The following is a 15,057-nucleotide window of genomic DNA, read 5'->3' on the forward strand; positions in this document are numbered from 1 at the left end:
AATCTACTTTTTCTGTAACTGAAATTGCTGAGTACAACCTGAATTATAAGACTGTAAATATTCTATTCAGATTTCTCAAAAGGTTTAGCTGAAATTTTACCTATGATGACAGATGGGATAAGAAAGACAGAGCAAGTCTTTACTCTGACCATATTCTGAGCAGAATGGATTTATGTTCTTGCTTTCTACCAAGGACAGAAGATACCAGGCTTCTATCATAAATCTACTTACATTTGCTGTGGAATGAGTATTACAACCAAATGTTTGAGTGGATTTGAAAGAGTCATTCGGTTTCAAAATGGGAAAAACACAGGATGTTGGAAAAATGGTATCAGTGGTGTGCTGGCAAACGCTTAAAAGCCAACTCTCTGAAAAAAGAAAGCAAAACCAAAAAACCCAACCCTAATTTGTATCATTTGCTGATATTCTTGATGTAAGAACTCCTATCATTTACAATTTCAAGTCACCAACATCATGTCAACTGGCTTATAAATTCCTAAAACGTCAATGCTTGTGAAAGCCATTACATGCTGACCTCAGCACACAAGTGAATTAAACACTGAAATTTATTTTTAGCAATGAGTTTCAAGCTCATCAATGACCTGATCAAAGAAGAATGACAGTTCCCCTTTTAAGTGAAAGTGGAAAATAAACTTTAGCCCTTATTGCACCAAACTGATGTTACTTTATTATTGCTTTAGCATAGAAGAAAAAAATATAATCTTTGGGAAAATGATACAAAATATCTCCTTTTTCATATCGTGGATTGTTTTGGGTGTGGTCTTCCTGCAAGTACATATTTCCTTTGAGATCTACATTTAGAAAAATAAATCATGGAATTTAGGAAGTGCATGGAAACAGTCTTTAAGGTGATTGCAGTGGTACATAACAATTTCCTGGATCAACATTATAACAGTGTGTCAAGTGATCAGAACAATTCTTATCTATAGACAAGGCCAGAAGTAAAAGGACATTAGAACACACATATCTCTCAAAATATACACGATGCATACAAAAATTACTATTCATAATACATTTCATTTATTTATTTTTAAAATAAATTTATTTTATTTATTTATTTATTTTTGGCTGTGTTGGGTCTTCGTTGCTGTGCACAGGCTTTCTCTAGTTGCGGCGAGTGGGGGCTACTCTTCATTGCGGTGCGCAGGCTTCTCACTGCGGTGGCTCCTCTTGTTGCAGAGCACACGCGCTAGGCGAGCGAGCTTCAGTAGTGTGGCACGCGGGGTCAGTAGTTGTGGTGCAAAGGCTTAGTTGCTTCGCGGCATGTGGGATTTTCCCTGACCAGGGCTCAAACCCGTGTCCCCCTGCACTGGCAGGAGGATTCTTAACCACTGCGCCACCAGGGAAGCCCCATAATACTTTTTTTTTATTATCAAATTTATCCCATAATACATTTTAAAATTCCTATAAATCAAAAGAAAAACACAAAATGCCCATTAGAGAGAAGAAATTCCAGTCATATAATCAGAAAATTCTCATGAGGTAAGTCCTATTATCATCATTTTACACATAAAGAAACTGAAGTACAGAGAGGTTAAATGATCTGTCTAAGGTCACACAGCTGGTAAGTGGCAGAGCCAGGACTCAATCCAACTATGCTTTTCACCATTAATGCACATTTGATACAGTGCCTGAACAATATCCCTTTAACATTTATGGTTTAGGATCATCTATGCATTGGTTGTTAGCAGAAAAGGCTTGCTCAGGCTTCCTCAAGTAATTTGAGAATATTAAAAACAGGAATTGTATTTTGTGGCTAAATCTCACTGGGACCTAGAAAAAGCTACACACTCAACTTTCAGGGAAGACAGAAGAATTGCTGCAGACACAACTCATTGGATGCAACACCATTCTGAATTCAATGCCACTCTGGCTTTCACATGACCTTGCTGTTCTCTCTAGAGCAAGAGTTCATTGATTTCTACAAGAGTGTTCTAGACTTGATTAGACTCCACTGCTCTTGTGTTCTTCTAAATTCCTTGCTCAAATTGTAGAAAAAGAAACTGTGATGAAGCCAGTCAATTAGCATTGTCCCTGTGTAAGCAGAGCTGTGTGCCAAGGTGTCTTCATAAAGGACACTGATTATTAAGGAGAGGGAGGGAGTAGGAGAAATTAGGGCTTCAAGCTTTGGTAACTAGAGGGATGTCAGTGTCATTCACCACAATAAAAAGTACAGGAGAATGACGGAATGATGATTTTAATGTTGGCTGACTTGAGCTTTAGTGCCTGCAAGATACATAGGAGGGGCTATTCATTAGCAAGACAAATTTAGTGATCCACAGGTCAGGAGAGTACCCTAGACAGTGACCCATCAGTGTACCTGTCATGGTTAAATCAAAGTGTCTCTTAGTCATGCAATAACTTAGTCTCAAATCCCTCCTTTGTTATTTTCATTTAAAAGCTGTGTTTCGATTAAATATTGAAATTCAATCCCAATGCATTTTTGGTGTGAAGTTTTAATTAAAAGTCAGTACACTATGGTTTTCTCATGTAAGTTTGTTGCTTGAAGGCTGCTTAGCAAATAAAGGATAAAACAGAAAATGTCTTTGAGGTAAACTCAGCAGAATCATAGATGCAGTTCCTCTAAGTACTGCCACATTGAAAATCCCTCCAGAGATAGGAAAAAAATATTCCTGTCTGCGATGCTGCACATTCCCTGAACTATAGTCTTTTGAAGCAGTCATTAACATCTGCATCTTCGGTGTATATATAGCGTTTTATGACTCACTGTATATGACAACATTAAACATCATTAAAAAGGGTAATTAGAATACAATTGGAAAGTTCCATATATCTTTTGAAATACATCAGATGTAGTCTGTCCTTAAAACAGAAAAAGGGCACAGTAATAAAGTTAGCTTTTCTCCCTTCTAAAATATGTACATGGATAGAATAAGAAGCCTCTAGATTGCTAAAAGACACAGTTAATAACTCTAAAAAAAAGTTAAAAATAGGAAATTTCAGTGCTTTATAAGATCCTTAAGTGAAAAAATGTTTTTAAGATAACTAACTAAGCAATATAGTAGAAAAATAAAGCAATACATAAATGTCTCTTTGAAGAAACCATAGGGTCAAGCAGACAAAATTTATTGCTAAAATTAGTGAAAAATTAGGGAAAAAATAAGGAAAAAATGTCCAATCTGAATGTAAAAGCATCCATATAATGACAAACTATACAAACATTATCAGATGTTTTCGAAGTGTAGTTAATAATAGAAAAATACTCACATTTTAACTTTAAGTGAAAAAATCCAAGATACCCAACTCCATAGAGAGAATGATTGAAAATCATAAAGTCAAGTATTTAATAACAATTGTCTCACTATATGTTCTCCTCCAGAACCATTAACTGGGAAGCAAATAATATTTTAAAAAAAATATTTAAAATAATGAATTCATTTTCTACATGGTCTCTAGTAAATTTTCCTATCAAGTAACTATATACTGAACAGCGTAAGAGTTCTACAGGAATACTGGTATGAAATGTAAATCTTGGAGAAATGGTTATCAACTGTGACTCAACTTAATATAAAGTGATCCATCTGCTCCAGCCATGAGAGATGGAGTTTTAATTAAAGAGATCATTCTTATTTTGTTCAGGATACATGCATGCTTTAGCTTTGAGTTTAGGGAGAGCTGAACTGGTACATGTATTTTTGTTGATTATGCTCGAGTCTTGATTTCAACTGCATGCTCTAAACAACCTCCACTGAAAATTACTATACAGTTAAAGGGATGCACTACTTGTAAACAGCTTTTTACAAAATACATAAAACTGTATTATAAAACAAAAAAATTAAAGTAAAAGCATTAAAAATTCCAGGAAAAAAAATTAAATATGTTTCTGATAAATAGATTGGTTATTGTGAGAAATACTTCCTAAAGTGGTTCAAATATTGACATGCTAGAGATGATTTACGAATTAACGTACTTAGAGATTGAAAGCCATGATTTCCTTTAGGAATGAATTTACATTTTGCTTCAGGGGAAAAAGATGTCTTTCACTTCTTCATCATTCAGTGTTAAGTACTTAGTCACAACCTTAGCCTCAAGATTCTATGGGGATTAACGAGCATGAACTGGAAAAGATTGACAAGGCTAAATTCAAAGATTGACAAAGTCCTGACTCAATAAACAGAAACTTTTTTTTTATCACTAAATTTAAATTTGTAACCAGGACGATATTTTTATATCAATGAAATAAAATTCATATTTTATGGCAAGACAAGAAAAATTTAAACAAAATTTTCTCTGCCCCTTTGGGCCTTCTCCCTCCACTTTTTTTTTTTTCCTCTCCTCTCCTCTTTGGTGTGTATTGTGCATCTTCCTTAACCAGACCTCCTTAGGAAATAACATTCCTTCTTCATCTTGTAAAGGGTCAAGATGACCCACTACTGCCTTTGCATCTGCAGATCTGGATTGTGTAAACTGTCAATATGTCATTTGACATATAACCCTTTGTCTCAAAAACTGTGTATAATAACTGTGTTTGACCTCAGAGCTTTCTTTTTTTTAAGTTTTCTTTTTTTTTACTGAAGTATAGTTGACTTACAATGATTCAGGTGTACAGCAAAGTGATTCAGTTATATTTTTATATATATATATAAATATAAAAATATTCTTTTTCAGATTCTTTTCCATTATAGATTATTACAAGATATTGAATAAATTTCCTTGTGCTATACAGTAGGTCCTTGTTTATTTATTTTATATATATTAGTGTCTATCTGTTAATCCCAAATTCTGAATTTATCCCTCCCACCCTTTTCCCTTTGGTAACCGTAAGTTTTTCTATGTCTGTGAGTCTATTTGTTTTGTAAATAAGTTCATTTGTATTTCTTTTTAGATTCCACATATAAGTGATATCATGATATTTGTCTTTCTCTGTCTAACTTACCTCAGTTTGTATCATAATCTCTAGGTCCATCCATGTTGCTGCAAATGGCATTTTTTCATTATTTTTTATGGCTAAGTAATATTCCATTGCATATAAGTACCATATCTTCTTTATTCATTCCTCTGCTGATGGACATTTGCATTGCTTCCAAGTCTTGGCTATTGTAAATAGTGCTTCTATGTACATTAGGGGGCATGTATCTTTTTGAATTATCATTTTCTCCAGATATATGCCCAGGAGTGGGATTGCTGGGTCATATGGTAACACTATTTTTAGTTTTTTAAGGAACCTCCATACTGTTCTCCATATGGCTGCAACAATTTACATTCCCACCAACAGTGTAGGAGGGTTCCCTTTACTCCACACATTCTCCACCATTTATTATTTGTAGACTTTTTGATGACGGCTATTCTGACCGGTTTGAGATGGTATCTCATTGCAGTTTTCATTTGCATTTCTCTAGTAATTAATGATGCTGAGGATCTTTGCATGTGCCTGTTGGCCATTCGTATGTCTTCTTCGGAGAAATGTTTATTTAGGTCTTCTGCCCACTTTTTGATTGGTTTGTTTAGTTTTTTGATATTGAACTGTATAAGCTGTTCATATATTTTGGAAATTAAGCCCTTGTTGGTTGTATCATTTACAAGTATTTTCTCCCATTCTGTAGGTTGTCTTTTCATTTTGTTTATGGTTTCCTTTGCTATGCAAAGCTTTTAAGTTTATTTCTGTACACTAACAACAATATATCAGAAAGAAAAATTAAGAAAACAATCCCATTTACCACTGCATCAAAAAGAATAAAATAGCTATGAATAAACCTACTTAACAAGGCAAAAGACCTGTACTCCAAAAACTGTAAGGTGCTGATGAAAGAAACTGAAGTCCACGCAAACAGATGGAAAGATATACCATGTTCTTAGATAGAAGAATCAACATTGTTAAAATGAAAATATTATCCAAGGCAGTCTTCAGATTCAATGCAATCCCTATCAAATTACCAATAGCATTTTTCACAGAACTAGAACAAATGATTTTAAAATTTGTATGGAAACATAGAAGACCCCAAATAGCCAAAACAATCTTGAGAAAGAAGAATGGAGCTGGAGGAATCAGGCTCCTTGACTTCAGACTATACTACAAAGCTACAGTAATCAATACAGTATGGTACTGGCACAAAAAACAGGCACATAGATCAATGGAACAGGATAGAAAGAAAGTTCAGAAATAAACCCACATACTTATGGTCAATTAATCTACGACAAAGGAGGCAAGAATATACAATGGAGAAAAGACAGTCTCTTCAATAAGTAGTGCTGGGAAAACTGGACAGCTACATGTAAAAAAATGAAATTAGAACATTCTTTAATGCCATATACGAAAATAAACTCAACATGGATTAAAAACCTAAATGTAAGACTGGATACTATAAAACTCCTAGAGGAAAACATAGACAGACACTCTTTGCCATAAATCACAACAATATTTTTTTTGGATCCATCTCCTAGAGTAATGGAAACAAAAGCAAAAATAAATCAGACCTAATTAAACTTAAAACCTTTTGCACAGCAAAGGAAACCATAAACATAATGAAAGACAACCTCAGAGTTTTCTGAAGACTGTCTCTCAGGTTAAAATCCTCAAACTGGCTTGAATAAAATTTTCCATTTCTTTCTTCAATCAACTATTGATTAATTTTTTTTCATTGACAATATAAAAACCACCTTAAGGGTTAAAGAATAAAAAAGAAATTTAAATTTTAATATTCACATGGAAGAAATCCTTAAACATGCCTGCTTGACACATGCTGGTACTATGGAAATCTCCGTCTCACTGAAGAAAACTTGCAAAGATCCTTACAAAGGCTTCCTTTTATAAATCTAGATGGAGCTTAGCCATTCAGTTGATGATCAGGGGCTACACTTCCTGGTACCATTTCCTTGTTACTGCTGAACATCTCTGTCTTTGGGGTGTGCCTTGTGACATTCCACAGGGACTTGGCTACTCAAAGTGTGGACCAAGGACCAATAGTATGAGCATCATTTGAAAGCCTGTTAGAAATGCAAAATCTCAGGCACTACTCAAGACCTAATGGATAAAAATCTGCATTTTAACAAGATCTCTAGGTGATTTATGTGCACATTACACTGAGAAGCACTGCTTTAAGCTCTTGAGGGGCTCACAGACCACCCACTTCTCACAGCCCTTTCTCTTTTAAATCAACTATTTCCAGAAGTACTACTTCACTCCCCTACTAAAATTACTGAGTTTCAGGTTCCCTTCTGCGTTTTAAAGTTCTCCTTCTAAGTTGTGGTGTTTAAGTTTCTTCTGCTTCTTCTGCTTAAGTTCAAGGTACCATGGAAGGGGGCGAAATGACCCTTGGTTCCTTAGACTCCCAAGTTGCCATTATTTTTTTGGTCAAGTACCTATAATAGTAAACATATCTTGGACTTTGAGAATTATTTTCCTGTTGAAGCCCTCAGTTGGTCTACGTTAGATATGAGATTCCCATTTTGCGTATAACTCTGACCCTATTTTACTAAAAGAGAATTCCCACCTGGCCTTACCCTCAAGAGAGGTATGTTTTGGAAGGAGTGCTTACTTACATGATAGTTTCTTCAAATGCTTCCTTTTCTTAAAGGAGGCCATGTTTCTTCCATTTTCATCATAATAAAGTGTGGAAAAGCCCACTTGAATAAAGTAACCTGTAATTATAAAAACAAATAAAGTTTTAATGACTTACTGCCTCAAGGAAGAACATCTTATACTGACAATTCCAAATGGCAGCTCATTAGGAGAAGGAGAGCAAGTTTGTACTGCTTATTGCATTGAGCTATGGAGTTCCTCAGGCAGGATATCAGAAGCAGAGTGTGCTTTTGGATTGGCTAATCTCTTAAAAGGAGAATGAATGGAAGTGACGTGAGATTCTAAGGGAAGAAAAAGCATCATGAGTGTCATCAGACATTGTGCAGGTGTACTCACAAAATTGATGATAGTGCTTATTCTGTTTCTCAGGAAGATGGAGAAGAAAGGCAATTAAACTAAAATGTTACACTTTTCACAAATTAAAATCTCTATTTTTGCAATTATTTACTATATGAATTATACTTCAACAAAACTTCAAATGCACAAGATAAAATACCCAATGAAATGCCATTTTGCCCTCAACAATTAAAAGTTTTGTTGAATCAATTCCATCCCTATACTATATGTTTGTGTATACAACCTGTTTTCACAAAACTAAAATATGTCAGAATAGGAAGACAGCTCTATAAATCCTTCATTTAATGTGAAAAAAAGAAGTAAAGTTTCTACTGACTATTCTGAAACCATTTGTTCATTCTTTCCTTTTTATACTATGACTACTAGTTAGTATTCAGAACGCCCAGCTCTGAGGTTGTAATGGTGTGCAGCAAAAATAGACTCGGCCCATGTTTTCCTGTAACATAATTTCATGGGTGAGACATACAAAAGTCAGATAGTCATACTAATGAATGTATAATTACAAAGTGTGACAATGTTGAATTTTACTGGATCCTTGTGATACCGGAAAACAGCATTGGTTAAAGAAACCCCTACCCTGTGTCTAGGAAATGGCTTACTGCAGAGAACCATACTTCCTCATATGATTTAGATAAGATTCATGGATTCACCCTTGTGTTTACCTACATCAAGGCCAAACACAGACGCTCCAAATTCCCATTCTTTGCCTCAGAAATGATTAGTGAGCATGGCGCAATGACTATTAAACGTTAAGCTTCTCTTCTTCTTCCAGGCACATGAACTTTGACCCATCCTCAGCCTCATCCAGCATACAGCCTGTCTTGAGTATACATGGGCCTCAAGGTAAATATTCTTTGATGTATTATCCAACCAAGCCAACTTTTCACTCTGCTTCCCCACATTGCTTTTTTCCAGCCTTATTTCTTCCTCATTGTAAAACAAAGACCCTTTTTGCCTAACCCTAGAGAAGCTTCCAGAATTTATGGTCAGAGCCTTCTTTACTGTAATAGTCCCTCCTCCACATTCCCTCTCCACCCCTTGCAATAATCCTTTCAAATAAAGTCTCTCCTTACTCAGTCCAGATTTGTTTTTTATTTGACAAGTGAGATAAGGGGTTTAATGAAAGAAAAGCTGCTCATGAAATCTGCCTGAAGGATGACAGCAGGCTGCCTTCAAGAAGGAACTCCAGCTGAGGAAGAGTGAGGGTGGGGAGTTTCTAACATTTAGTGGAGAGACCCGGGGGCTGAGTTCTCAGGGCAGAGCCAGGCATGACCTGGGCAGAGAGAAAGGGAAAGGGGAGGAAAGCTAAGCTGCCACTTGGTAGAGTGGGCAAGCATTATTTTAAAAAGCTACAGGGTATTGTTTTATAATCATCAAACTTGCTAAGAGCCTAGAACTTAATTATTCCCACCACAAAGAAGAAATGCTAACTTACACCATGATAGAAGTGCTAAAAATCCTTAAAATGGCAACCATATACAATATATAAATGTATCAAATACACATGCTATATCCCTTAAATTTACATAATGTTGTATGTCAAATATATTCAGTGGGAAAAAATGTCTACCCTTTGACCAACTTTATTACACGTCTTGGGATCTTGCTTTCACTCTACTTCCTCTGTTTTTTCATTATTGTCATGACAAATGTCATATAAAACTATCATATCAACTTAATACTTTAAAAATCAATCATGTTGCCACTGAAGAGTCACTTGGTTTTAGTTACATTTTCACATTCATTTTTATTACATTTCTGGGAAAGAAAAGAGCTGGAAGAAGGAAAGTCACATAACATTGATATCCTGAGTTTAATTTTACAACTTAAGCTTTCCATATTTGTACATTTGCATTCTTTGTCCTCATTTTAACTTCTCTCAATTATTAGATTGAACTTCTTGATCCATCTGTATTTTTCTAACATGAAAATCTTCAAAAGAAAAATTGAAAGAATTGTGCATTGAGCACCCAAATACTTATCAACTAGATTCTATAATTAATATTTTATTACACTTACTCTTTAGCATATGCCTATGCATATAATTAGCTAGAATGTTTGTTTACAGTTTCTTTTTCTGGTAAAATTTACATATGATAAAATACACAAGCTTATATATTTACTTATTTATTTACTTACTTAGGCCATGCCTCACTGCATGTGGGATCTTAGTTCCCTGACCAGGGATCAAACCCATGCTGCAGAATTGTAGAGTCTTAACCACTGGGCCACCAGGGAAATCCCAGATGAAATATACAATCTTAAGTGAAACATCACTAAAGGTCTCTGAAAGTTCCATGACGTTCCTTTCCAATCACTGCCCACCCCCACTTCCAGAGTTAAAAGAGATTCTGATTTTTCCCCCATAGCTTAGTTTTGCCTGCTCTAGAATTACACAAAAATGGAATTATTCATGTGTTCTTCATATAAATAGAATTACTTATATGCCCATGGTACAAGGCTTTAAAAAAAAATACTAAAGGGAACCCTCTTGCACTGTTGCTGGGAATGTAAATTGATACAGTCACTATGGAGAACAGTATAGACGTTCCTTAAAAAACGAAAAACAGAATTACCACATGACCCAGCAATCCCACTACTGGGCACATACCCAGAGAAAACCATAATTCAAAAAGACACATGCACCCCAATGTTCACTGCAGCACTGTTTACAATAGCCAGGTCATGGAAGCAACCTAAATGCCCATCGACACATGAATGGATAAAGAAGATGTGGTACATATATACAATGGAATATTAGCCATAAAAAGGAATGAAATTGGGTCATTTGTAGAAACGTGGATGGATCTAGAGACTGCCATACAGAGTGAAGTAAGTCAGAAAGAGAAAAACAAATATCGTATATTAACGCATATATGTGGAACCTAGAAAAATGTTACAGATGAACCGGTTTGCAGGGCAGAAATAGAGACACAGATGTAGAGAACAAACGTATGGACACCAAGAGGAGAATGTGGCAGGAGTGGTGGTGGTGGGATGAATTGGGAGATTGGGATTGACATATATACACTAATATGTATAAAATAGATAACTAATAAGAACCTACTGTGTAAAAAAAAAAAAATACCAAGCATGATGCTTTTGAGATTCATTCATATTATGTATTAGCCATTCATTGCTGAGTCAATTCCATTGGATGGTTTTGGCACAGTCCATCATTCTCCTAATGCTGAACACCTGAAACATGTCCTTTTTTTGTTATTATGAATAAAGATGCTATGAACATTCTTTTATTTTTTTGCCGTGCCGTGCAGCTTGAGGGATCTTAGCTCCCTGACCAGGGATTGAACTCAGACAGACCACTGCAGTGAAAGCACAAAGTCTTAACCACTGGACCACCAGGGAATTCCCTGAACCATCTTGTATAAGACTTTTTGTGAATATGTTTTTGTTTCTGGGTCATAAGTTAAGTCTAGGTTACTTACTATATAAGAATTAGCCAGAGCATTTTTAAAGTAGTTATGCCATTTTAACACTCCCACCAACATTGTCTGAGTTTGTGTTGTTCCACACCCTCATCAACATTTGTCATTGTCACTTTAAAAAATTTTAGCCCCTCCAGTAGGTCCACCCATATTTAATTTGAATAAAAATTATACAAATTGACTTTTCCATTTCCTATTTAATTTTTCCATTACTAATGTATGTCTAACTGTTGTATTTCTATTTTTTTTAAACCTCTTTAAGTAGGCTTGGAAATTATACCACCATGTACTAATATATGGGCAAAATGTATAATATTTGTATAAAAATGAAAGAGATTTCATAAATTAGGGAAAATAACCCTTCTATATAGATATAATGGAATCCTCAACTCATCACCTTGGAAAGGAAATTAGGATTCTTGCTCACAACCAGAATCCTTTCTAAAGCAACATTGATAACTGGACATCTATATTCCAGTTGACCACCAATAACAAAATTACCTACTTTACATTGCAACCCATTCTATGTTTTGATGTTCATGACTAGTTGTTGTCGAATAACTCCAATATTATTTTAGGTTTTTATGATCTTAGGTTGATGAACTTAAGACTCTATAGATAAAGCAGTAATTTTTAAAATATTTGCTATCATATAATTATCTGACGCAAGAATATTATTTTCTAATATTCTTTTCCTTTTACCATGCCTAGCATGTTAAATATTTTTAAATTAAAAATTCCCTGAAATGGGAGTGTCCTTCTAGTTGTTAAGTGAGATGCTGCCTCATTCATGAATCTTTGAATAAAGACAATTATGTCTTCAGAAAAAAAAAAAAAAATCCCTGAAATGCCAGTGCTTTGCTAGTGGATGTTTTAATTTTGCAGATAAAAAGTATACTAAAATGCATTTTCTATGACTTATAAATATGGTCACAGAACACAGGACAACAGTTGATTTAAAGTCTTTGTCTAGGAAGTCCAACATCTGAGCTTCCTCAGGTACAGTTTCTTTCCACTGATTTTTTTTTTTCTTATGTCTGGACCACACTTTTCTGATTCTTTACATGTCTCATTTTTTTTGTTAAAAATGGATATTGAAATAATATAATGCACCAAGTCTGGAAATTCGATCCTCCTGTCCCTATTCAGGTTTGTTATTTTACTGTTTCTTCTTGTTGTTATTGTTGTTACTATTTACTTAGTAAATTTCCAGTACTAATTATTTAAAGTCTATATTCTTTGTCATGTGTGGCCACTGAAATCTCTGTGGTTAGCTTCATGTTCAAGTAATGACTGAACAGATGGTCCCTTAAAGACTTTGAATGAATAAGTCCCCCAATATTTGTCTAGGGGTTGTGTGTGTGTGTGTGTGTTTGTGTGTGTGGGTATGCGTCTGATGCTCCAGCAGACAATTTACAACTCCTCCTTAGTCTTCACTTCCAGTCAGGCAGAGCCTAAAGTTCAGCCATAGGTGAGAGATTACAGACTTGGGTCTTTTGTGGTCATACACACAGCCCTAACTCTGCATGTGGACTTCAGAATTTCCAGGAACAAATCAGAGTTTTTCACAGCCCCTTATGGACTTCCAAGTTCTCAGTTTTTACTTTCAAGTTTTTTGGTCAGTGTCTCATTAGCCCCAACCGGCAATGCTACCTCGGGCAGTTCCAATGTTTAACAATTGTCACTGGTTGTTTTCTGCTAATGTCCTAGGGTTAGTGCTATTCAGCAGAGGGATCTCAGAGTTGGAGCAAATGAAAGCAAGCCCTGAAAATGGAGCTGTTTAGCAAGCCACTAGATAGGTCAATAGTGACAATTTTGAGGGTATGGGGAGTTTGAGACACTCTAAACCAGTCTGCTTCTTCTATGGCTTGCTAGGCTGCTGGTTTTCACAATCATTGTAGCTGTGAGGCTTTGGGTTTTCAAGGTTACCACAGAGGAAGAGAGAAAGGATAGGACTGGGCCATATTGAGTGCCATAAAACTCACTGTTCCTACTAAGTTTCAACCCTTTTTCTTGAATAAATGGTCCTTGGCTTGTTGCATTAATTTAGTTAATTTGCAGAATTCTGAAAATGTTTATTTTTGACTATTTTTGTTGGTATTCTCATTGTTTTCATGGAAGAGTAGATTTTGGGGAGTTCTTAATTTGCCATTCCAGAAGTTAGCCCTCTAACTTACAAATTTTATTATTACAAGTTGAAAAATGCTACCATCTCATGACATTAACAAATCAATTTACATTTTTTTGAATGATCTTCTAGTTCTCATTCATATGAATGTATTTATATAAGTATAATAATATCAAAATATGCAGTCTTTTTTTTAAATAGCAGGTCATGAACATTTTCTGTTCTAAGCTTGTATCCTATACTATTAACATATTATAATTTTAATGCTTTGTTACTCCTCAGATTGTCTCCAATTGTTTGATACTGGAAAAAAATCTGTGGTATTATTTTTGTATATATAACATATTTCTTACTTTGGATATTTTTCTTATGAAAAATTCCCAGGAAGCAGAATCAGCAGATCAAGAGATTCTTATGTAACTTTTTAAAAGTACAACATACTGTATAAGTCAGGACTGTGTTAATAGTTATGAATTATATCTTTCCTATCTTTTTTTTTTGCCTAGGTACTTGCCTTATACATATCTCCCATGTCTTTTTATTTTATGAGGTTAAAAGACCCATCAATTACAATTTGTTTGCTATACATTTCAGAAGCATTTATACATCTTATCTATTTTTACTTTTTGTAACATTCAATAAAATGACCTCTAGGATTAAGCTAACTGAAATGTTTTACACTATTTAGACTAAAATAATCTTTTTTTTCTTTAAGGAATTCCTTTATTTTTTTATTATTTATTTACTTATTTATTTTTAGCTGTGTTTTGTCTTTGTTTCTGTGCATAGGGCTTTCTCCAGTTGCGGCAAGCGGGGGCCACTCTTCATCGCGGTGCGCGGGCCTCTCACTATCGCGGCCTCTCTTGTTGCGGAGCACAGGCTCCAGACGCGCAGGCTCAGTAGTTGTGGCTCACGCGTCCAGTTGCTCCACGGCATGTGGGATCTTCCCAGACCAGGGCTCGAACCCGTGTCCCCTGCATTGGCAGGCAGACTCTCAACCACTGTGCCACCAGGGAAGCCCTAAAATAATCTTTATTAATATAATATCTATATTAAAAGCTTCACAGGGTAATTGTAGATTTCCTTAAGCCAATACTTCTAAAACTTTATTTGGGTTATTATTCAATTGAGAAATCTTGTTGAAGTTCAGATTCTGAATTGGCAGATCTGGAGTGGAACTCCAGAGTCTGCTTTTCTAATAAGTCCTATAGGTCATGGACCACACTTTGAATAATAAGACTTTAGGACACTCTCCTGCATTCATGCTACAGACCAGACCTTTAAGAGGATGAATTTAGTCAAGTCACTTTTTTTGGTCCTGGTCTAATCTTGCCTTGGAAATCTTCGCCTTCGTTACGGAAATACAGTGGGATCAGGACCCAAACAGTGAATAGACAGATTTAACAATGATTCTTGGTGAGTCCTCATGGATTAGATATCCTCTCTAGTTAGCTTCTTGTCCTTCTAAAGACAACATTCTTTTCTTTCTCCCATCTCTCTGCTCTCCAGGAGCCTATTTTAGAAACCATCACTTAAAGTTGAAAACTAGATATAACACCTTGTTA

The 15,057-nt window shown here is 35.3% G+C and overlaps 1 long non-coding RNA gene across 1 annotated transcript in view; it reads right to left on the minus strand.

Annotated features, from left to right (window-relative positions):
* Positions 1-662: 662 nt before the first annotated feature.
* The window catches only part of LOC137768504 (uncharacterized), a 52,315-nt gene continuing 37,920 nt past the window's right edge, over positions 663-15,057 (minus strand). The window contains exons 2-3 of the long non-coding RNA XR_011074755.1: positions 7,522-7,620; positions 663-1,425 (exon numbers count right to left, since the gene is read on the minus strand). This is a non-coding gene — a long non-coding RNA (uncharacterized lncRNA). The remainder of the gene's footprint in view (positions 1,426-7,521; positions 7,621-15,057) is intronic.

This window comes from Eschrichtius robustus, chromosome 8 (genome assembly GCF_028021215.1).
Source record: "Eschrichtius robustus isolate mEscRob2 chromosome 8, mEscRob2.pri, whole genome shotgun sequence".
Classification (NCBI taxonomy): domain Eukaryota; kingdom Metazoa; phylum Chordata; class Mammalia; order Artiodactyla; family Eschrichtiidae; genus Eschrichtius; species Eschrichtius robustus.